Source organism: Podarcis tiliguerta (assembly GCF_965153285.1).
Source record: "Podarcis tiliguerta genome assembly, chromosome: 12".
NCBI classification, from domain to species: Eukaryota; Metazoa; Chordata; class Lepidosauria; order Squamata; family Lacertidae; genus Podarcis; species Podarcis tiliguerta.
This window is the reverse complement of record NC_139545.1, coordinates 49,754,795-49,778,534: the sequence shown is the minus strand read 5'-3', so window position 1 is coordinate 49,778,534 and position 23,740 is coordinate 49,754,795.

Here is a 23,740-nt window from a genome sequence, read left to right as displayed (position 1 = left end):
CTGGAGTGCTTCTAAGCTGCTGCCCGATAAACTCACTGGGAATGGGCAATGGCACAGGGCATTCCTCAAAGCCCCCCAAACTTGTTGCCAGACCAGCTCCCCCTATTTCCTTGTCACTTTTGGCATGGGCACCTGTGCTGAACCTATTCCGCAGTGCTCCAGATCTGAGCCCAAGCCACAGTACCTCTGTTGTCTCGTCCATACTGTCTTAAGGACTAGAAACTTTAGAGGGTGGTTTTTTTTTTTTTAAAAAAAAAGAAAGCTAAGTTGCTCAGGAAATGTTGTTGAGTGCAATGATAGAATGCCCTCATACTCTCTCCTACATATGAACATTTGCCTGTACAAGTCTCTTTCCCGCCTCCATCCAGCTTAGCAGGTTCACCCACGGGGACAATTTTTGAATGGTCTTTCTAGGTCAAAAGGAAAGCTTTGTTGCAGCCTGTTTTCGACATGGGCTCTGTAAGCAGGAAAGATTTGCTTCTGCCGGTCCATTAATACAGGCGACGACTTTTGCATTTTTATTTTGGTGGTAAGAATAAGAGCAAAGCTTTTACTTATTGGCTCCCTTGTGTGATATAAACCATCATTATGAGATACATTTTCTTTCCATTATACCATAAGAAAAACCTTCCACCTTGCGATCTAAATATACATTTCCTCCGGGGCATCCTATTTGGTAACGAACATGGTGGAAATCTAATCTCCTTTTAATCAATAAAACACCAAATGATGTTTCTATTTAATGCAAACTTTGCTCCTTGCCATGTAATGAACCTGTTTCTATTAAGGATACAAACATTAATGGAATAAGTAATGTGTTCCTGCTTAGGTTTCTGCTGCTTCGTGGCTTTGGTTTCCCGCTGCAGTTGTGTTATAAAGCTTAATGTCTAAAGGTCTGTAATTCGGCAATAAGGATGCAGTTTTGCTCATGAAACCTCAATTTCCTGCCTCTGTTTTTATATAAAAAAAATACTGTTACCATTATTATTTTATGCGTGTAGTATTAACGGGATGTCAGGTTCGTCGCTGCAATTTTGGCAAAAGCCACATGACCTTGGTGATGAGCTCTGGTCCATTTGGCTGTAAAACAGAGGCTAAGCTGTACACCATCAGGACGTACAAGGTGAGTTCTTTAAAAGAGGCTCCGTGGATACAGAGTATACATGTTCCATGGAGCCTCTTTTAAAAGACTCACCCTGTACAAAATGATGCACCTTCAATTCATTTAGTGAAGGCAGCTGCTAGTTGACTGGTGCTAGAGACTGGTAATGGGTTTGGGGAGCTCTCCGTTTGCAACGTTTATGCTCCTTAACAAACAAACAAACAAACAAACAAAACACAAAGCAGGCAAGGTGCTTATTTATTTACTTCGTAAGATTTATATCCTGCTTGAAAATAAAACCCTCAACCGGGTTTACAGAAAGAATAAAGCAATAAAATTATCCACAAAAATGGATAAAAAACAGCTGTTTTAAAACATGCTCAAGAAGGAAGTGTGGGGCAGATGGGGTTCATCCACCTGGGAAGCTAGTCCATCTAGAAGGAAAACTCCTAAACCTCTGCCACCTTGTGAGATATATTCTGCAGCCAAGCTGGTGCCAAACGTCTGGCTCTGTTGTCCTTTGGACCGCATGAGCCAGGCCAAGAGGAGGGTCTTGTTTTCTGTGCAGCCCAGGACCTCCATACACACTGCCCAGGTTTGCACCTCGGGGCATTAATTTCGGTGCTACTAACGCAGGGGGTTGACTTCTCCCCCAGAGGTGCACTCCATTGTCTCTCGAGACAGACAGATGCCAACAATCAATTATACAGTAATTATAATGTGAGATCATTGCAGGTCTCCGTGTGTTGCTTTTCAGTGGGATCTACAGTCATATCTCGAGTTGAATGTGCTTCGGGTTGAGCACGTTCGAGTTGCGCTCCGCGGCAACCCAGAAGTAACGGAGCACGTTACTTCTGGGTTTTGCCGCTCGCGCATGCGCAGATGCTCAAAATGACGTCACTCGCATGCGCGGAAGCGGCAAAACGCGACCCGTGCAGACGCGCCGTCGCATCTTGCGTTCCGTTTGGGATGCGAACGGGGCTCTGGAACGGATCCTGTTTGCATCCCGAGGTACCACTGTACTATTTTCCATGCACATATACAGGTAAATGATTTGGAGTGCTCCAATACCTTCTTTTGGAATTACTTTAGTTGTGTTTTCCGTGACATTCCATTTACACGCCACAGAACGTGCACACCCTTTTTCTAAATGCTGAGCATTTGAGTATGTAGTGGTTAAAAAAAGTCCCCTTTTCATATTGATTGCAGTGTAAGGCATATTCCTAGTCCCTAACATTTGATCCATCAATCCAAACACAGCCTCCAGCCAGGTATTGCAGCCCTCCAGATACCAGGCAGCTCTCCTGGTTTCAGAGGCTGGCAGCAACACCAGGACGGCAGCGTCCCACCATACCTGCGACTCGGCACTCATTCCTCTGCGGTCCCAACACAATAACCCCCACAGAGCCTGAGGAGCACCACAGAGAATTTATCATCATCTTTTCTTTTGACAACTCTTGTCATTCCCATCCCGTAAATAAGGAAGTGATGGCAATATGATGAACCAGGGTCATAGAACCCGGGAAGAGAAACTAGGAAGCGATGTAGTATAAATGATATTTGAAGTTTGCGATGCAAATTAATCCCCCCCCACCCCAGCCTCCCAAACGGCAGAGAAGTGCAAGGGGGGGTGGGATATTGGGGGTGAGCGAAAGATGAAAAACGCCTTTCTGATTTGCAATCTGACAATCTTTCTCCATTTTGAGTCCCTTTTTAAAATGTATAGGTGCTGTTTCAGTCTTAATAAATGGCCCTTTTGGGCAATAAAGCATGTAAATTGGGCTGCCAAGTATTTCAGAGGCGAGAAATTTCCCTGTTCAAATATCATAAATATCACCATGTAGATGCTATGCTAACACACAGAGAGGCCATCTCAGCTTCAACTAATTCCCACAGAAGCACCTCTTATCCAGCAAGGAGTTTGTTCGTATGCTATCTATCAGCTCTTCTTTTTAAAGAAGACGACTATGGAGAAAGATCCTTACCTGATGTAAATTAAGGGCCGCACTGACACAAGCAATTTATGCTAGTGAAGGTTTTGGCCTCTGCCTAGTGTACCCTATGTAGGAACATCGGCACAAGATAAAATTGACAATATTGGCTACTAGTGTTGGATGGGAGAAAAATAGCAGGCAATATCTTGGGGTGCTGGTGGCGAATCTTCATTATTTTAAAAGAGCAAACCAGTGGAGCAAAATCAAGCCCATTCGCTTCATTAGTGTTACCTGTACAAGCAAGTGGGGATCCAAACCAATGAATTACAAATGTACGGTACTTCAAATTTGAAACTCTGGAACTTGCTTGCTAGAATCAAAGCCCTGGAACAACTTGTACAGATCATAAAAAAGTTACAAGGATGCCCAGGGATTTACAGATTGGATTGATTGTTCCTTCTGCAGCGAAACATCAGCAAGGTCTGATGATCCAGTAGGTCTTCAGCTGACCAAAGTCTCTTCCTTTAAATTCCTAGGAGTTTATCTCAATGAAGACCTTACTTGGAAAATCAATACAACCCAGGTGGTTAAGAAAGCCCAACAGAGACTCCATCTCCTCAGAGTATTGCGAAAGAATGATGTCAATCAACATTTGATGATCTCCTTCTACTGGTCCACAATAGAAAGTGTCCTTTCATACTGCATCACGGTGTGGTACGCTGGTTTGACATCAACTGAAAGGAAGTGCCTACAGAGGGTGGTGAATACAGCACAAGATATTATGGGCTGTCCCGTGAATCCGCTGGATGAAATAGCGGAAGAACGTTGCCTCAGGAGAGTGAGGAAAATTCTCAGGGAGGATTCACTCTCCTGGCCAGCACTTTCTTGATCTCCTGCCCTCAGGCAGAAAATATAGAAGCATAATTAGTCGCACCAACAGGGTAAAGAACAGCTTCTATCCGTGGGCTGTTAGGCTGCTGAATGAAAAGATAACAACAGGGCAACTGACTTTCGGGTTTGGTGGGTGTGCGTCAGTAAACGAGGGGAATTAAGACTAAGAGAGCTGAGTGGGGGGTGCTCGTGTAATTTCACTGTATACAAGTTGTACAAGTGACAATAAAGTATTTCAATTTCAATGGTGAACATGTGGAGGGATTCTCTGCAAGTATTCTCCTTTCCTGCAGGCCCCCTTTGCTGTCTCATTGTGTGCAAAACCAGATCAGTTTCTCTGCTGCTGCTTAACTTTGGCTGGCTGGCAGCCAAATCTTCTTCTCAGTTCTGCTGCACAACACTGGCACCCCAGTTGCTTTTGTGTCTGCTGTTAAGTTTTGAATAGCAGTTAGGCTGTGTCTATGCACCTTCTAAAACTGCCCATGAAACAAAACCTTTTGACCTTTCCGAAAAGTGACAAGTCTGGTCTTTTTGGAGGCAGTGTTGGCTGCTGAAACATTTCTGCAGGAAAACAGAGAAGTTACAGGCAGAAGAAGTGCAATTCGTGTCTCCGAGGAAAGCAATGAGAAGTTGGCAAGGATGTGGTGCCATTTTAAGTGCCTCTAAGACTAGGACTTTTGTCCAATCCATTTGAAATGTGGCGGGTGTGCAACTCTCTCTGGATTATGCTTACTTGTTTTAAAACAACAACAAAAGGAGCCACAAATTCAAAGATCTTTCAGACTACATTGGAATTGAATGGGAGGCGTTTTCTTAAACTGTGGTTAAGTCCCTCACTGAAATGAATGAAGCTTACAAGTGCTTAACTTTGGCTGGATCGTGAGCTGATTGTGGATTGGATAATGAGGAAGGCAAAAAACAAAACAAAACAAAACAAAAAGCAGGCACAACATTTGAAGGTCTGGAAGCTCCAGCCAGTGTGACCTCTTCTGAAATATTCAGAAACCAATTTCCTCTGCCCCCTGTTTATAAGCATCTGACAGCGGCACATGCAGTCATCTACAGACATTACTTGGCCATGGCTGGGCTCTTTCGAGTCCTATTTGCTGATCCATTACTGCATCAGAAATGACGAGATTGAATTTGATCCCAGCAAAATTACATTACGCACCCCAAAGAGTTCTTTTACTTCAAATTGGATGTGGCAGTTTCCTCTGGTATTTTTAATTCGCTCACACACAGACACACACACACACCCTGATGCCAAAATGCAAGGAGAAACATTCTCAAGGTGTGTTGTTGTTTTTTAAATAAAAATAAAATCAGTGACCTTCTTCCATAACAGCCTTGACCAACCTGGTACCCTGGTAGTTTTTAGACTACAAATCCCACCAGCTCAACTCACCTGCCAATCCCCTGATGTCATGGGGAAATCAGGTGATGCTGTGCTTTGAAGCCCTGACTGTCAGGACTTCAAAGCGCAGCATGGGGCTGTTTGAAAGTGCTTGTGCAAAGAGCCCCGTGGTGTTTTTTCAGTCCGTGGTATCAGCTGATGGACAATTGGGCATGGTTTAGGGAAAACAGCCTCGCAGGCCAACTTGGACCTCCTGGCAGGTCAAGACTGGCCCACGACCCACGGGTCCTGGTCCCCATCCCCCCCCCGGCTGATAAGTTTAAGAAAACCAGTGCACTCCTTCCAGCCCTGTCTCACCAGCTAGGTCACCTTGATTATAAAAAAAATATTTAGAGAGTCACAGACATTGCATGAAGCTTTCACCTACCACCAACTGCCCACCAGACCTTGCAAGAATGTGTGTCCTAAAGAAAATTCCAAGGGCTGGATAGAGGTCTGGAGGCCCACATCCAACCCCTGAACATAAGGGTCTCCATGAAAATAAAGCGTCATGGTTGGGCGTCATGACCAACCGGCTCCATTTATTTGCTTCTCCATTTTACCCTGCTAAAAATCAGAATGGGAGATGAGAGAGAAGCATTTTTTGGGACTGGGCAAATGATGCCATTGTGCAGGTTATGGAAGCTGCTTACCTTAAGAGCAATTATTTTTAGTCTCGTTGCCATTAGAGGGAAGTGTGACATCTCTTCTCCTGCTGTGATTTGTCATCTCACAACTGTGCTTAATCAGACGGTGCTGAAAAGCAAACTGAAGAAATAAGTGTGTGTTCCTCCCCCGACTTGACACAACCATAAAATATAATAAACAAACATGCAAAGTGCTAGGTTAATGCCCTCTGGACATCATTACTTGTTGGTTGTCACGAGCTGGCAGAATAAATAAGTATATATCAAAATCCGGGGGAAAGGAAAAATCTGGACCCTTGAGTAAGGGATGCCATGAAATCTTCAGGAGGGAGATTTGTAGACATGAGCCCACAGCCCAGAACCCCAGGAGGATCTGAAGCGCATCTCGCAGATGGAAGCAGAAGCAGGGAAAAGTTTAGGCCAAAAGTAGAAGTAACATTATTTGTGCATTTTACAATTGCATGAATTCTTTTCAAATGCAAAGCAGTCGCAAAGGGCAGAGGGCTTTAGCTTTTGCCTCTGCCATGGTCTTGATCGAATATGTATATAGTGATATTTGTATCATTAGCAACTAATAGTGATGGGGGACAGTGGCGTAGCGTGGGATGCCAGCACCCGGGTGGTGGGTGGGAGGGAAATGAACAGAGTATGCATGCAGGACTCACTTCTCATGGAAGTGAGAGCTGGACCATAAAGAAGGCTGATTGCTGACGAATTGATGCTTTTTAATTATGGTGCTGGAGGAGACTCTTGAGAGTCCCATGGACTGCAAGAAGATCAAACCTCTCCATTTTGAAGGAAATCAGCCCTGAGTGCTCACTGGAAGGACAGATCCTGAAGCTGAGGCTCTAATACTTTGGCCGCCTCATGACAAGAGAAGACTCCCTGGAAAAGACCCTGATGTTGGGAAAGATGGAGGGCACAAGGAGAAGTGGAGACAGAGGACGAGATGGTTGGATAGTGTTCTTGAAGCTACCAGCATGAGTTTGACCAAACTGCGGGAGGCAGTGGAAGACAGGAGTGCCTGGCATGCTCTGGTCCATGGGGTCACAAAGAGTTGGATGCGACTAAACGACTAAACAACAACAACATGCATGCTCATTTAACTGCCTAATGGCATCTGAATAGGGCTGCCATACGTTCAGACATTACGGGGATTTCAAAGGTGGAATTGACATTTGGGAGGACTTCCTGAAAGGTGGCACTTTGTCCTGGATCTTAAGCAAGTCAATTGAAAAATCTAAGATGTTTGGTGTTTGTCTAAGAAAAGTTCAACTACTTGTGGGTTTTCCAAAAAAAAAAAGCTCAATAGTTTTGGGGTACTCTTTGAAATATGGCAACCCTACATCCGCGTCACCCAGCAGATTGCAGCCACAGAGATAAGAAAAGAAGAGTTGTTCCATTTTCTGGAGAGGTCACTTTCTGGTCCACAATGAGAAGTCATTTTCAAGGGAGCCCAGCAATGAAAGTACACAGCTGCATTGAGGCAGCACCGGGTGTTGCAGTTTTGTGACCCGAAAAATTTTGCACCTGGGGCAGCCGCCCCTATGGCCACCCCGACGCTATGCCACTGATGGGGGACAGCAATCCAGATTGAGGCCTTGATAGAAGAACCCTTTCCTGCCATCAGAGCTCCATCAATCTCTCTCTCCATCTAGCACAGGTGCTAAATGCAATGGGCGTTAACATTGCTACCTTTGCCAGAATCAGGCCCGAATCGTGTTGCTTCCAATATGCTGAACCGATCCATCGGCCTGTTGCAGACAGCCGGTGTGATTTTCACCACCAGCAAGGATCCATCGGGGCTAAAAATGTATCAAGTCTTGAGTGGAGCTTGCCTGGTTAATTAGCTGTATGCAAATAGAGATGAAGCTCCTTCCTTAGCCCTCCACCCATCAGTCACGTATCCGCAGGGGAGCTGATGGCCCTGTTGCTGCCGAGATCCTGAGAAGAGATCGGCATTGAAATAAAGGGTTTTAATTATTTAGCTCTCCGCCGCCCCCACTTCACGTTTACTGGAGGTGACGTGTGATCAAAGTGCCTATTCAAGGATGTGTCTGAATTCCTTCATTTCAGGAGCAATCTAAACAATTGTTTTATTGTGTTTGGTTGTGTGAGGTGGATATCAACATCAGAAGCATTATTTATAAAGGCATGAATAAGAGGAATAAGGTTGGCAGGGAGGGGGAGGAGAAAGGATTTACTTCCTACGATTCCACACACGCCACAGTCAGAGCAAAATTATGCTCTCAGGTGCCGCAGAATGATCTGGAGACCAGTAGGGCTTCCCAATTTCCCCTTAGGGTCATACTGTTAGAATTCCTGCTCCGTGATTGTAGTCATGGGATTTTTGTCTATCACATGATGGTATATGTTTTGACTCCACAAAGTGGGAATTGATAGAGACAGAATGTTTGTGTTACTGTGTTCTGTGAAGTGGGACTATTGTCCTTTGTTCTTTCGCTCTTTGCTGTCTGATGCTAGAGAGAGAGGGAGCCATGTTGAAGTGCTCTGTGTGTGTTTATATGTAAATAAAGTAGATTAGCCAAAATGCTGAGTTGCTGAGGTCTGTTGAGCATGATGCGCAAACTCTGCAGATCCCTAGGTGTGCTGGTGTCGGTTGGCATCAGTCGCTGTGATGTTCGGGCAGAAGAAAGCTTATGAAGCTCCCGAACGAAAGACCAGGAGGGACCAGTCGGGCATGTGTCTCTGCCAGGGTCCTACACGAGTGTAGGCTGAGCTCCTGACACATACTGGATCAGAAGTCTGGAAATAATAGTAATAATAATAATAATAATAATAATAATAATAATAATAATAATATATTATTTATACCCCGCCCATCTGGCTGGGTTTCCCCAGCCACTCTGAGCAGCTTCCAACAAAACACTAAAACACAATAATTCACCAGATATCTGCCGCACATTCTCAAATGAATTCTCCACGATGGGAAAGAGTTTTCGAGTTGACTCTACAAGCAAAGAGCAGGCAAGAAGCTTCGCTGAGGGCGGGAATGAGAAACCCACTCACCTCAACTGTTACTTCAGGGATGATGGATGTTGTAGGGCTGCAACATTTGGAGGGACAGAGTTTCCTCACACACACCCCGAGTATCATTGATATATTGGCCTTTCCTTTAGCAACAATACTCAGCTGAAATACACTGTTCCTGGAAACCCTGAGGTGACTGGTTGGGAGAACGTCCTTAACTACTTCTAGGATGCTTTTAATTTTTAAAATTATTATTGTTGATGTGTGTGCCACCCTGGGTTCCTTTGGGAGAAAGGGCAGCAGGGGTGGGGGGCATGGAATAATTGAATAAACAGGAAGGACCATTGGGGGATTGTTTGTACCATTTAAACTGATGAGATAGCTCAGTCGGTAAAGAATGCGACTCTTAATCTCTGGGCTGTGGGTTCGAGCCCCATGTTGAGCAAAAGGATTATAGAATTGCAGGGCATTGAGCTACATGACCCCATGTTGTGGTCCCTTCCAATGCGGCATCTCTATGATTCCGTGAAAGATGAAGAATGCTAAGATAGGAGGCATGCAGGAGCCTTGGAGTTGCCCAGTTAGCATCTGGAGAGCAGCCTGAGTAGGTCACAGTTTTCCCAGCCATGTCACTGGGCTACAGTAGCTAAAGCTGCCTTCAGAGTAGACTAAAGGTAAAGGGACCCCTGACCATTAGATCCAGTCGTGACCGACTCTGGGGTTGCAGCGCTCATCTCGCTTTATTGGCCGAGGGAGCCGGCGTACAGCTTCCGGGTCATGTGGCCAGCATGACTAAGCCGCTTCTGGTGAACTAGAGCAGCGCACAGAAACACCGTTTACCTTCCCACCAGAGCGGTCCCTATTTATCTACTTGCACTTTGACGTGCTTTCGAACTGCTAGGTTGGCAGGAGCTGGGACTGAGCAATGGGAGCTCACCCCGTTGTGGGGATTCGAACCGCCGACCTTCTGATCAGCAAGTCCTAGGCTCTGTGGTTTAACCCACAGTGCCACCCATTCAGAATAGACTACAGTCAAGCAAAATAATGGAGCAAGGCAGAGAGTTTACTTGATGCATACCCTCCAAGCGCCCCAATTTTCCAGGGACAGCCTGTTGTAAACAAAAATCCGCCCTTTTCTTCCTTATGGGGTACCCAAGAGCCCATATAGAGTCCTTATGTAGGTTACCTATTGGTAAGAGAAAATAACAGAGGCCAACCAGGGAATATTGAGAAGCAAAGCAGCTAGTAAGCCTAATCTTTATCGATCTGTTGCAACAGGGTCCCCACTCACACGCAGAAAAGGAGGAGGAACCCAGAGCAAAGGTGTGTCCGCCCTTATATAGACATTTTAAATTGCCCGTCTTGGAGTCCAAGACCACCCCCAGAAACATCATACCTACACCACAGAAAGGGCAGTCTACAGCACAAATCTGAGTGCGTTGTTTACCTCCTGTCTGCCAGGTTATCTGTTAATGCTTACTTGATTGGATACCCTGGGGAGCCTGGCCAGTCTTTTGTAATGATAAATACTTAGTTCCTGAGCCAGGTCACAGGCTCACACCCTATTCGTATCTTAAATGTGCCCTTAAGACAGGATTTGTGAGGAAAGAGACAATGGGGAGGTTTCCCACTTTGACCTGGCAGAGAAATATTTGAGGTCAATTTGTTCAGGACTTTTTTCTGTGGGTGTCAGGGAACTGCCGTCGGAAGGACAGGAGGTGCCAGGGCTCTCTGAGGTTGAGAGAGACGCAGCAGCGGACGAGGGAACCAGTAGGGGGAGAGCAGGCACTTCAAGGGGAGAGGAGTCGGAGGAATGGCTCAGAGACGCTTCCAGCGAAAACAGCGGGGAGGTCTCAGGACCTCCTATAGGGACACCCATTCCTCGCCGGAAACTGTCACGCCGAGAGTCCAGAAGACGTGTTTCCGTTAAGGAGCTTTTATGTTGGAAACGATTCCGAAAGCAACCACTTTCGGATTCTGCTAGCGATTGACGCAGCCATGCTGGAGGGGCTCCGTCACAGGCAGAGGTTTGAAAACTTGATCAAACTCTGAGGGACTTGCAGTTTACGCACAAGCAGCTCATCATCCCATCACAGTGGGGTTTCAGACATGTGATTTATATATTTATGTACGTGTTTGCTTGGTAGATTTATGAACATTTATTACATATCTAAGACCTTAAAACTCTTATAACACAGCCCCAGAATTGCAAAAGTCATCCTAGATTCTGCTTTGACCCCAGAATGTCCCCATTTCCCCTGCCAGTGCCACCGCTGCCAAGCTCAGGGAGGAGCACACAAGCTGATTCTCAGGGGCTGAAGTCCCTTCGGTCACCCCAATAAAATATTGAGGGAGCTGGGCTCCTGCCAAGTTGATGGGCATCGCCATTCCAGCTGCTGCTGACCGCCTACCTTGGGCGGCCTGTAGCAGCTGCTGGAAAGCGGGCAAGGAGGAGGGGATGCCACCGCCAAGGCCCAGCCCCTTGTGCCGTGTCGGCTCTGAGGGGCATCGAATAAATTGGAGTTCTTGTTATTAAATATACAAAGAAAAAAGCACACCAAGAACTCAGGCCAATGTAAGTTTCAATAGTGGGAGTGGTCCCTACTCACAATTCAATAGTCAATTTTAACAAAAACTGATTCATTCAAAAGTATGTATTCTGATAAAGATTACAAACTCAAATAGAGATTACAAACTCTAACAGAGATTACAAACTCAGACTCATAAAGATATGTATAACACAATAATTTGTTTCAATCATTTAGCAGAAGTCAGAAGTCAATTATGGATCAGAAACTAGGACAGGGCTCTGTTTCAATGTATTCACCTTCATCAACTAATTTTTAAAGGGTTGTGTAAGTTTGAAGACTTTTGGATAAATATATCCTGTTATTTTCTACGTTTCTCAGAGATAACAACTATGTGTGGGTAGATCAACGTGTATTTTGAGCTTTTCTGTGCGTTTTTTTGAGGGGCAGGCAGAGGGCAGGGCTGCCCTGGGCAGGAAGAAATGGGGAGCGGGGTCAAGGAGTTGTTGTTGTTGTTGTTGTTGTTAAATGTTTTGTGCATCCTCATCTAATCTTACCCCTTTCTAATATTTATTTATTGCTGTCTGTTTTTCTTTCTGTAGACCTACCAAAGAATGAAATAAAATAAAATAATCGGGATTAAAGGGTTTTCCAGGACAATGGAGGGTGTGCATTCTGTGTCCCCTTGGTGTGGGGGTGGCACTCGCCCTTCTTCTGATAAGAAATATTCTGCAGGGGGTGGGGACAAAAACGGGGGGTTGAGGAGGGTCAATTAGGGGATGAAAAATGTCCCTATTTTCATCTGAGAGACGTTGGTGGGTATGTTGATGGTGCTGCTTGAAAACGTGATGTGGACAAAATAAACACAAAAATTATCCTCGAGGGAAATTTCACCAAATCTATTAAGTGTCAAATGGCCTCCCCCCCCCCGCCCACCATCTCTCAGATGGCCTCAGGAGTCATTCTGATGCCTACAAGCTACGTTGGGACCACAGCCAGAAGCACATAATCTAGCAACGCGGGGATAAAGAGCTTAGAATTCATTTCCCCTCCTACTCCTCATTCAAGGATAATAAGCTCTTTTGAAAGCATATCTTGTAATATAGGGTTTTGTCCTTTGTACGATTTCTGGGAGCGATCAGATCAGAACTCAACTGCCTTTCTTTACAGCCAAGGCCACAGGTATTAATAAACCAGAGTGCTAGTTTGTCAGTTGCCCTCGCGGTCCCGGGAAGTCGCTGACTTTTAGTACAGGGGTAGCTGGCGAAGGGGGGGGGTCGTTTTATGAAGCGAAGCCCCCGCCACGTTCCGCAGGGTGATTTGGGCTGTAACATGGAGACCCGGGAGACCTCTCTTAAAGCAAAAGATAAATGATTTGTGTTGGGCTTTTCTGAGCAGTAGTGACCAAACTCATTTTTCTCGGGGTGACCTCAGCCAGAGTGATAGCCACATCTCATAAACTGAAGTGAAACGGTTATTATTGTGAAGCCCTGAACTGAGCTGACACTGGCTTGCTGTCGCCAATGAAGCTGTCAGAGCCCAAGAGGATTTGAGCATGGCCACGGGTCTGGCTGCCTCTCTCCTGGACAGCGGGAGGAAAGGGCTGTGGCTCAGGGACAGAGCTGCTGCTTTGCATGCAGAAGGTTCTGGGTTCGATCCTCGACATTCCCAGGTGGGGGTGTGGAAAAGCTTCTGCCTGAAACCCCAAATAGCCTCTGCCAGTTTGTGCAAACAGTATTGAACTACGAGGGCCATTTTGGGGGGACAGGGGGCGGGCGGGTGTGGGGGACTCCCTGGTCCTGAATGGGGTAACTGTGCCCCTGAAGGACCAGGTGCGCAGCCTGGGAGTCATTTTGGACTCACAGCTGTCCATGGAGGCGCAGGTTAATTCTGTGTCCAGGGCGGCTGTCTACCAGCTCCACCTGGTACGCAGGCTGAGACCCTACCTGCCTGCAGACTGTCTCACCAGAGTGGTGCATGCTCTGGTTATTTCCCGCTTGGACTACTGCAATGTGCTCTACGTGGGGCTACCTTTGAAGGTGACCCGGAAACTGCAATTAATCCAGAATGCAGCAGCTATCCTTTCCCCTCAACATTGAAATAAGAAAGGGAGGGGGGAATCCTGAGGGTTGTAAGCTTTAGTACACAGGGAGAGGGGGAAATTGTGGCCTTTCGAATGTTGTTGGACTCCAACTCCCATCAGCCCCAGCCAGTATGGTCAACAGTAAGGGATAATGGGAGTTGTAGTCCAATGAGATCTGGAGGGACACTAGTTCCGATCCCTGCTTTAATATGTTTGGTTGGTTGGCATTTGGGGGTGAGGGTTTTCAACTGGCAACCCATGTGTTGAATCCAGCCAGAGAAAAACTTATCTGGCACCTAGTGGTGACCCAAACAATCCTGAATCAAGATATGCTACCAGTTTCAAGATATAAGATATTCTTCACATAATATCAAATCTCTTTGTTGGATTTCGCATGGAAATCTGTGCATAATGTGTTAACGTCCATATTATTTAAACTTGAAATACCTGATTGAGCATATGGGCTCCATTATGACTACCTGGGCACCAGTTTTATTAGGCAGCCTGATCAGAACCTAGCAGGTAGCTTCTGTAATACATAAATTTATTTTCATTGAATAATGATTAACTAATTGAAAGGTTTGTGGTTAATCAACTAACATTCTTTCCTCGGTTGATGGCTTATCCCATGGGGTCACAGTGTAATATTTCCCCCCCTCCCCAAGTGCATTCCCACAGGTTCCGCTTGGCACGGGGGATGCCCTTTGGACAATGGGGAAAGTAACTTAAACATTTATTCTGTCCCTTATCCATCCAGCTTCCCTTTGAAAACAATCAGTTCCCAGTGCCCTGCAGAAACAATTAATGAGTCCGAGTTTGCTTAGCCTTCTGAAGGTGTGAAGTACTTGAGAGGTATTGCTAAGGCTGCTTTATTAATTATTACTAGCAGTAGCGAGGAAGCCAAGAAAACCAGCAGCTGTACATCTGTAAGGAGAAATTTCTTTTACTATTCCGGTTAATTGCTTCTGAAGTTACACTGGCTAATTAAAGACAGGCACAGGAACCCAAAGGGAACATAGGCTGTGAACTTTGCAAGTGACAATCTGATTCAGAATTAGCTGGGGAGATACAGTAACCCAAATATCAAAACTTGAGAGTTAGAGGTACCCCAACTCACACCTGTATGTTCATATCACATAAGATTTGCATGCTTAGTTCTTCACACCAGGATGGCAGTACTTGGCAGTCACATGACTGTTGTTGTTGTTGTTTAGTCGTGTCCAACTCTTCGTGACTCCATGGACCAGAGCACGCCAGGCACTCCTGTCTTCCACTGCCTCCCGCAGTTTGGTCAAACTCATGCTGGTAGCTTCGCGAACACTATCCAACCATCTCGTGCTAGAGTTTTGTCTAGTCAAGTTGAGTGGGATCAATTCCAATCTGTTACCTCCGAGGATGTGGACAGGCTGCTTGGACGAGTGAAACCAACCACCTGTCTCCTGGATCCTTGCCCATCCTGGCTTATAAAAGCTAGCTGGGAAGGACTGGGCGATGGGCTTCGTGGGGTGGTGAATGCTTCCCTCTGTGAGGGAGCCTTCCCAGACCTGCTGAAAGAGGCGGTTATTAAACCGCTTCTTAAAAAACCATCTTTAGATGTGGCCACGATGGCCAACTATCGCCCAGTCTCAAATCTTCCATTCTTGGGCAAGGTGATTGAGCGAGTGGTTGCTGAACAACTCCAGGCACGCCTGGAAGAAGCGGACCATTTGGATCCCTTCCAGTCAGGATTCAGGCCTCATCATGGGACTGAAAGTGCCTTGGTCGCGCTGGTCGATGATCTCTGGCGGGCTAGGGACAAAGGTGAGAGCTGTTTCCTAGTTCTGCTGGATCTCTCAGCGGCGTTTGATACCATCGACCATAACATCCTTCTGGACCGTCTTGAGGGGCTGGGAGCTGGGGGCACTGTCATACAGTGGTTCCGCTCCTTCCTCCTGGGCCGTGTTCAGAAAGTGGTGGTGGGGGATGAGTGTTCAGACCCCTGGGCTCTCACTTGTGGGGTGCCTCAGGGTTCTGTCCTCTCCCCCATGCTTTTCAACATTTACATGCAGCCGCTGGGAGAGATCATCAGGAGGTTTGGGCTGGGTGTTCATCAGTATGCGGATGATACCCAGCTCTACCTCTCTTTTAAATCAGAACCAGTGAAAGCGGTGAAGGTCCTGAGTGAGTGTCTGGAGGTGGTTGGAGGATGGATGGCGGCTAACAGATTGAGGTTGAATCCTGACAAGACAGAAGTACTGTTTTTGGGGGACAGGAGGCAGGCAGGTGTGGAGGATTCCCTGGTCCTGAATAGGGTAACTGTGCCCCTGAAGGACCAGGTGCGCAGCCTGGGAGTCATTTTGGACTCACAGCTGTCCATGGAGGCACAGGTCAAATCTGTGTCCAGGGCAGCTGTTTACCAGCTCCATCTGGTACGTAGGCTGAGACCCTATCTGCCTGCGGACTGTCTCGCCAGAGTGGTGCATGCTCTGGTTATCTCCCACTTGGACTACTGCAATGCGCTCTACATGGGGCTACCTTTGAAGGTGACTCGGAAACTACAACTAATCCAGAATGCGGCAGCTAGACTGGTGACTGGGGGCGGCCGCCGAGACCATATAACACCGGTATTGAAAGACCTACATTGGCTCCCAGTACGTTTCTGAGCACAATTCAAAATGTTGGTGCTGACCTTTAAAGCCCTAAACGGCCTCAGTCCAGTATACCTGAAGGAGCGTCTCCACCTCCATCGTTCTGCCCGGACACTGAGGTCCAGCACTGAGGGCCTTCTGGCGGTTCCCTCATTGTGAGAAGCAAAGCTACAGGGAACCAGGCAGAGGGCCTTCTCGGTAGTGGCGCCCGCCCTGTGGAACTCCCTTCCAGCAGATGTCAAAGCGATAAACAACTACCTGACATTCAGAAGACATCTTAAGGCAGCCCTGTTCAGGGAAGTTTTTAACGTGTGATATTTTAGTGTATTTTTTGTTTCTATGGAAGCCACCCAGAGTGGCTGGGGAGGCCCAGCCAGATGTGCGGGGTATAAATAATAAATTATTATTATTATTATTATTATTTTCTCCCAAGAAGCAGGCATCTTTTAATTTTGTGGCTGCTGTCACCATCTGCAGTGATCATGGAGCCTATGAAAGTAAAATCTCTCACTGCCTCCATTTCTTCCCCTTCTATTTGCCAGGAGGTGATGGGACCATTGGCCATGATCTTTGTTTTTTTGATGTTGAGCTTCAGACCACATTTTGTGCTCTCCTCTTTCACTCTCATTAAAAGGTTCTTTAATTCCTCCTCACTTTCTGACTAGCCTGGCCTAATGTAGGACACCATGGAAAGCCACCACAAATTCTACATCTTTGCCCTAAGGCTGCAGAGGGTGTGGAGAGCTTGACCTTGTGCAATGTGTTGCAGTGTTGCATTGGCTTGGCTCCACCATCCAATGCCTTGCCCCTCCCCCTCTCCCTCTCAGGAAGCACCAGCTACTCTTGATAAGTGATTGCACTTGTATTATTAATTGATATGGTTTGACTGATTGTTTGATTGCTTTGATGGATGGATGGCTTTAAGTGTCATAACGGTCGTATAATCCAGTTGAATTGTTTGCTGGATGGTTTGTTGCGTTCCGAAATGATTTCCCTGCATTTGATCCGTTACTGTAAGGATGTATTGATTCGCAATTTTTTTTTGTTTCTCTGTTGTGAGCCATTCAGAGCATATGTGTATGGAAAAGAGGCATAGGAATTTACATAACAAACAACAAACTAACCAATCCAGTCCTGTTGCACATACTTAAGTACCCCTGATTTCAGGGGGCCCTTAAAGTCGAATTGCATTGTGTGGTATGTGGAGTCCCCTGCAAGTTGCCCAAAGGGGTGTTCTGTATTCATTTGAAAAGTGTGTACTGAAGGCTTCATTCTGGCATGGCAGGTGCACAGGGCTGGGGAGAGATATTTACCTTATTTTTTGCTCTATAGGATGCACTGGACCATAGGACGCACCTTGTTTTAGAGGGAGAGAACAAGAAAAAAAAATCCTCCCCCTCTCTGCTCAGCGCCCCTTCAGCGAAGTGGCAGGAGAAACGGAGCCCCTTTCATTTCTCCTCCCACTTAGCTGAAGGGGTGCTGTGCCTTAGCTGAAGGGGCACCTACCCTTCAGCAAAAGGAACCCAGAGCCTCCAGAGAGCAGCGGGAGCTCCCGTGCTCCGGAGGCTTCAGGCGGCGATCTGGAGAGCGAGAGGGGTCAGTGCGCACCGACCCCTCTCGCTCTGCATATAGCCTCGGGTTCCTTTCGCTTGTGGGGCTGGCGGTAGGGAAAGCCGAGCTTCTCTCACCACCAGCCCCGGGGAGCAGCGGGAAGGCTGCGCGAAGGCTGCGTGCAGCCTTCCCGCTGCTCCCCGACCTGCTGCCTTCGGAGCGCAGTGTGAGTTCCCACTGCGCTACGCAGGCTTCGGGTTCCTTTTGCTGAAGCCAGGAGAGCAAGACTCAGGCGGCTATCCCTGAAGCCTGGAGTGCGAGAGGGGTCGGTGCACCCCGACCCCTCTCGCTCTCCAGGCTTCAGCGAAAGCAAAGCGAAGCCTCTGGAGTGTGGAGGGAGCGCTCCCTTTGCACTTTGGAGGCTTCTCGTTGCTATCGCTGAAGCCAAGGAGCCTGCATTCGCTCCATAGGATGCACACATTTCCCTTTAATTTTTGGAGGGGAAAAGTGTGTCCTATGGAGCGAAAAATACGGTAACTTCTCCCTGCAGGCCATTTTTCTTCTCAAAAGCACCTACAGTATCTCAAGAGGCTTTCCGCCCTGCTGGGGAAAAGATCCAGGCACAGGTGGATTGCCTCAATGGGCGCCACAACAATGACAAACAACGGAAGGTGATAGGTAGGTGCAGGTGCTGAATTTTGGCGTTGCACAGGGTGCCGCTGGAATTTTAAAGCCCAAATCCTGCCACTGATCCAGGTACCTGTTTTACTCGGTGATAAAGTGGCCACTTAATATACTACACCCCCCCCCCAAGGAAATTCAGGTGTTGTCAAGGTAGGACTTTGAGGCAGGCAGACGTCTATGGCCCCATTCAGCAGATCCCCCCCCCCCCCGCCAAAAGCAGCAGAGAAGGTTTGCCAAATTTTGAAGCAAGTGAAGTAACGCATAACGCTATCTAAAAAGCGATACATGGCATTGTTTACCAGAACACGCTCTGCTTGGAGCTGCCTTTGAAGACTGCTTGGCAGCTGCAATCGGTTCAAAAGGCTGCAGCCAAGCTTCTTACAGGGGGTGGGATATAATAGGGCTCATGATACCCCTTTTGTACCAATTGCATGGGCCGTCCATTTATTTCAAAGCACAAATCAGAGTTTTGTCTCCAAGCATAATTTTGACCCACAAAGGGCCTTTGAAAGCCTTGAGAACCAGCCACATACACACCTTACACTGAAAACACTATTAGGCTAAACAGAGAGAGAGAGATTGCACATACTTTTGTAAACTAAGAAAGTCTTAAAAAAAAATACATTAAAAAACAACAACACTATTATGCCACCATTGACAGCCGTGGCTTCCCCTAAAGCACCTGGGGAACTGTAAAGGATGCTGGGATGCCTGCCCCCCCCCCCCCCGAGCTACAATTTCCGGAACAGCTTAACAGTCCATCTTTTCCAGCGAACTTTGGCACTCTACAAGAATTAGGAGTATGCTAACACCTATCAGCACCCTTAACAAACTACAGTTCCCAGAATGCTTGGGAGGGGTGAGCACTCTGGCACCACTTTATTGCTTCCCCCAGGGTGCTGTCCTCACAGCCCTACAGTTCCCAGTACGCTGAACAAACTACAGTTCCCAGAATTCTCTGGGACTGTTAAAGTGGCATAAAGCTGCTTTAAAGGCCTGGTGCGGATGTAACTGCAATGACAACAACGTGTATCTTTAATTCTCCCTTTGTGGGAGGGTGAGAGAGAAAAAAAGAGAGGACTTCTTTATCCCGGCTAGTTCTCTGTATACGTTGACTGAAGCGAACCAGAACGTCGGAAGCCCTTCCTCTTTGCAAATAATGCTTTTCATTTCTTTCTTTCTTTGCCGCTGCTTCTCTCTCTTGCCGGGCTTTTCGCTCCGGACTTAATGCAATCAGCTTATCAGCGAGGGCGGCCTTTCGAGGCAGGCCTTGGTAGCTCAAGGGGCCTCCTTAATCTAATACAGCAGAGTGGAGAGGGGAGGGGAAAAAAGAAGAGGCAAGGACAGATGTTCAAATACTTTCACCTTGGCAACAGGGAGCTCAAGCATGCCGGGGAGGTCAGAAGGGCAAAGGGCAGAGGGGAAAGAAAAGCTGCCTAAGCAACAGGCATAGCTTAAGGACGGCGCTTTAGGCCCAAGGCTGAGAAAACAAAATGGTGGGGCAGGGCTGAACTTGCCTGGAAACAAAATTATGAAGTCAAGGACCTTCTGCGCTCACTGGGGAAGTGCTTAGGTCTTCAACAGACCTATTTAAGTCTGTCACGATAATACTATATGTTTCAGGGTGATTGATTCCTAACCCCAGGCGCCGGGTTTGCAACCCCGCCCCCCTCCAAAACACCTCTCCCTCTAGCAAATTGCAAAATTCCACTTGGAGATCATTATTATTATTATTATTATTATTATTAAGACCGTGTTTCTTTATTCTACTTAAGGCAAGAAAGGTCCCTGTAAGGCTTTGCCGAGAAGATCGTTGTTTGTTTTTGTTTTAAAAAAAAACCCTGCAAAAGGCGAGGTGGAGGGAGAACGACGCCCAAGTGCCTTTTCCACGCCGCCTGTTTTGACGGACTGAGCAAACACGTTATTTGGGTGACAGGCAATTTTCATACTGATTAATTCCCAAACATGGGGAACAATGGGCTCCTTGGGCTTCTGAATAATGCATGCCAGGCGGCGCAGGCTGCTGTCAGCGGGGTTCCCGGCTAGTGACAGAAATTCACACTCGAGGGCTATTTTAAGAAGTCGTCACCGCCGAAATTGTTTGCGTTCTCCATCTCCAACATCCGTGGCGCAAACATGTCAAGAACAGGGGGTGTTGTCAGAATATAAACCTTGTTGACGACGGTGTCACTTACGCAAATCTGATATGGACAAAGGTTGCAGGGAGGGGCGAGCCTGCCTTTGTCCTCTCCCGCTCTCTCCTGACCAGCAGGGCTGGTATCCTGCACTGATGGATTGCTTGGGTTTCAATGGTCGAAGGGAGCTGTCACAAAGCCACAGGGTCCTCTCTGGAGAAAGTAGGGAATCTCCTGTGTGTGTGTGTTTTAAAAATATATTATTTTTATGCACGCTCGAAGCAACCCAGAATGCAAGAGCAATAGAACACAATTCAAAACGGAAAGAACAAAGTGGAACGGCACAAACAAGAGTGCAGAACCAGAAGAGGACAATCTGAAACAGTGAACATAAATAATAAAACATCACCTGGGATTTTTTAAAAAAAGTTTTCAATGCCCATTTGTGTGTGGGAGATGTCTCTCCCTACACCTTACAGCAGACCACAGTAGGCAGTCTTGGCTCCTGTCTCCTGTCTTCCCTATTCCTCTATCCTGTAACAGGCAGATTGTTGGAGATACCTTGGTGAATACCAGTCGCTGGAAGCTGCAGAAGAGGAGAGGGCTCTGGTGCTTGGACCCTGCTTGCAGGCTGAACATAGGCATATGAGAACAGGATGTATGAGTAGATGGGTCATTGGTCTAATCCAGCAGGCTCTTCTTATGCTCTTAGGTGCTTACCCGGGTGGGAAGGAGAAAAGAAGGTGGAAGCAGCAACGGGGACAACAGTCAGAACCAGCAGAACCAGCAGCACAGCTAGGGAAGTGGAGGGTCAGCTGTCAGGTGGCACTGCGTGGCTGCAAACAGACGTCCAACCATGCCACCTGGTGCCTCCAGGTCTAGTGCCCATCTAAAACCAGAATGTGATCAGGAAGCTCGATGGAAGGAAATCCAACAACTGAGGTCCCACGGTTCTCATTATTATTATTATTATTATTATTATTTATTATTATTATTATTATTATTATTTGTACTCTGCCCATCTGGCTGGGTGGCTTTCAACAAAGATTAAAAAATACATTAAAATGTCACACATTAAAAACTTCCCTGAACAGGGCTGCCTTCAGATGCCTTCTAAGGGTCAGGTAGTTGTTTATCTCTTTGACATCTGATGGGAGGGCATTTCACAGGGTGGGCGCCACTACTGAAAAGGCCATCTGCCTAGTTCCCTGTAGCTTTGCTTCTCACAATGAGGGAACCGTCAGAAGGCCCTCGGCGCTGGATCTCAGTGTCCGGGCAGAACGATGGGGGTGGAGACGCTCCTTCAGGTATACTGGGCCGAGGCCGTTTAGGGCTTTAAAGGTCAACACCCACACTTTGAATTGTGCTCGGAAACGTACTGGGAGCCAATATAGATCTTTCAAGACCGTGTTATGTGGCTTGGCTGCCGCCCCCTGTCACCAGTCTAGCTGCCACATTCTGGATTAGTTGTAGTTTCCGGGTCACCTTCAAAGGTAGCCCCACGTAGAGCGCACTGCAGTAGTCCAAGTATGTGCCAGCCTAATCTTTTCTGAAGCTGGGAAGGGCTGTAGTTGAATGGCAGAGCAGTCCTTGGCATCTCCTGGTAGGGTTTGGAAAGTCCCCAGTCTGAAACCAGTCAGTGTTGGTAATACCAAGCTAGATGGATCAACGGTTTGACTTACAGAATCATAGAATTGTAGAGTTGGAAGAGACACCGAAAGTCATCCATTCCAACCCCCTGCAATGCAGGAATCTCAATTGAAGCATCCATGACAGATGGCCACCCAACCTCTGCTTAAAAACCTCTAAGGAAGGAGATTTTGTATATAAGTGCCTTTGGAACTGCAGGGTGATAGTCCTTTTTTATAAAATAACCCCAAAGCAGAGTGCAATACCAGTTAAACACTATAAAATCAACTAGTAAACAACAAAAGAGTAAAGAAAACAGCACATCCTTACAGTCAAACAGCTGTTTATAGAGGGCAGCAGCTACACAGTGTCAGTCCAAAGTCTGGGTGAATAAGCTGGTTTCAACTGGTGCCGTAAGCTTATAAGACGTGGTGCCAACTGTATTGGGGGCTGATGGGGGGCGAGTTAGGCAAGCCAGGTGCCTGTATCGAGAACACCCTCTCTCATGTTGCTTCCGCTCTCGATTCATATTGCTGCTCAGGAATAATTTTTTTGGGTAAAAATACATGAAATCAATAACAGCAGCATTTGTGCGGTGTTTCAGCCTCTTCAAAGCATTTCCGCCATCACAGTGGTTCCCAGACTGTAGGCCATGACATACACACACACACACACACACACACACACTGTGGGGCAAGGAGTTACCCCCAAGGGCTTCACAAAGTTGCCTGTGTGAGTGAGGAGTGAAAGTGTGAGTGTGAAAGAGAACGAGAGAGGAATATGTGAGCAGAGGGGAAGGGAGGAATCGACCAGACTGCAGACAGTTTGTAAAACAATTGAATTTTATTAATTCATTATTTCCTGCCATTCACTGTAAGGTTCCAGGGTGGGTCGAAGCATTAAAAATGTAATAGAGTCATAGCTTGGTTTTTGAACAGCTTAGTTCCCGAACGTTTTGGCTCCTGAATACCACAAACCCAGTTTGCGAACTATTTTTGGAAGCCGAACGTCCGACGTGGCTTCCGTGGCTTCCGATTGGCTGCAGGAGCTTCCTGTAGCCAATCAGAAGCTGCGCCTTGGTTTCTGAATGTTTTGGAAGTCGAACCGACTTCCGGAACGGATTCCGTTTGACTTCCAAGGTATGACTGTACAGTATAGCTCAGTCAGTAGAGCATGAGACTCTTAATCTCAGGGTTGTGGGTTTGAGCCCCATTTTGGGCAAAAGATTCCTGCATTGCAGAGGGTTGGACTACATGATCCTTATGGCCCCTTGCAACTTTACAGTTCTATGGTTCTATTAAAAGCACTTATAACAAAAATCAGGGACGCGGGTTGCGCTGTGGGTAAAACCTCAGCGCCTAGGACTTGCCGATCGCATGGTCGGCGGTTCGAATCCCCGCGGCGGGGTGAGCTCCCGTTGTTTGGTCCCAGCGCCTGCCAACCTAGCAGTTCGAAAGCACCCTTGGGTGCAAGTAGATAAATAGGGACCGCTTACCAGCGGGAAGGTAAACGGCGTTCCGTGTGCTGCGCTGGCTCGCCAGATGC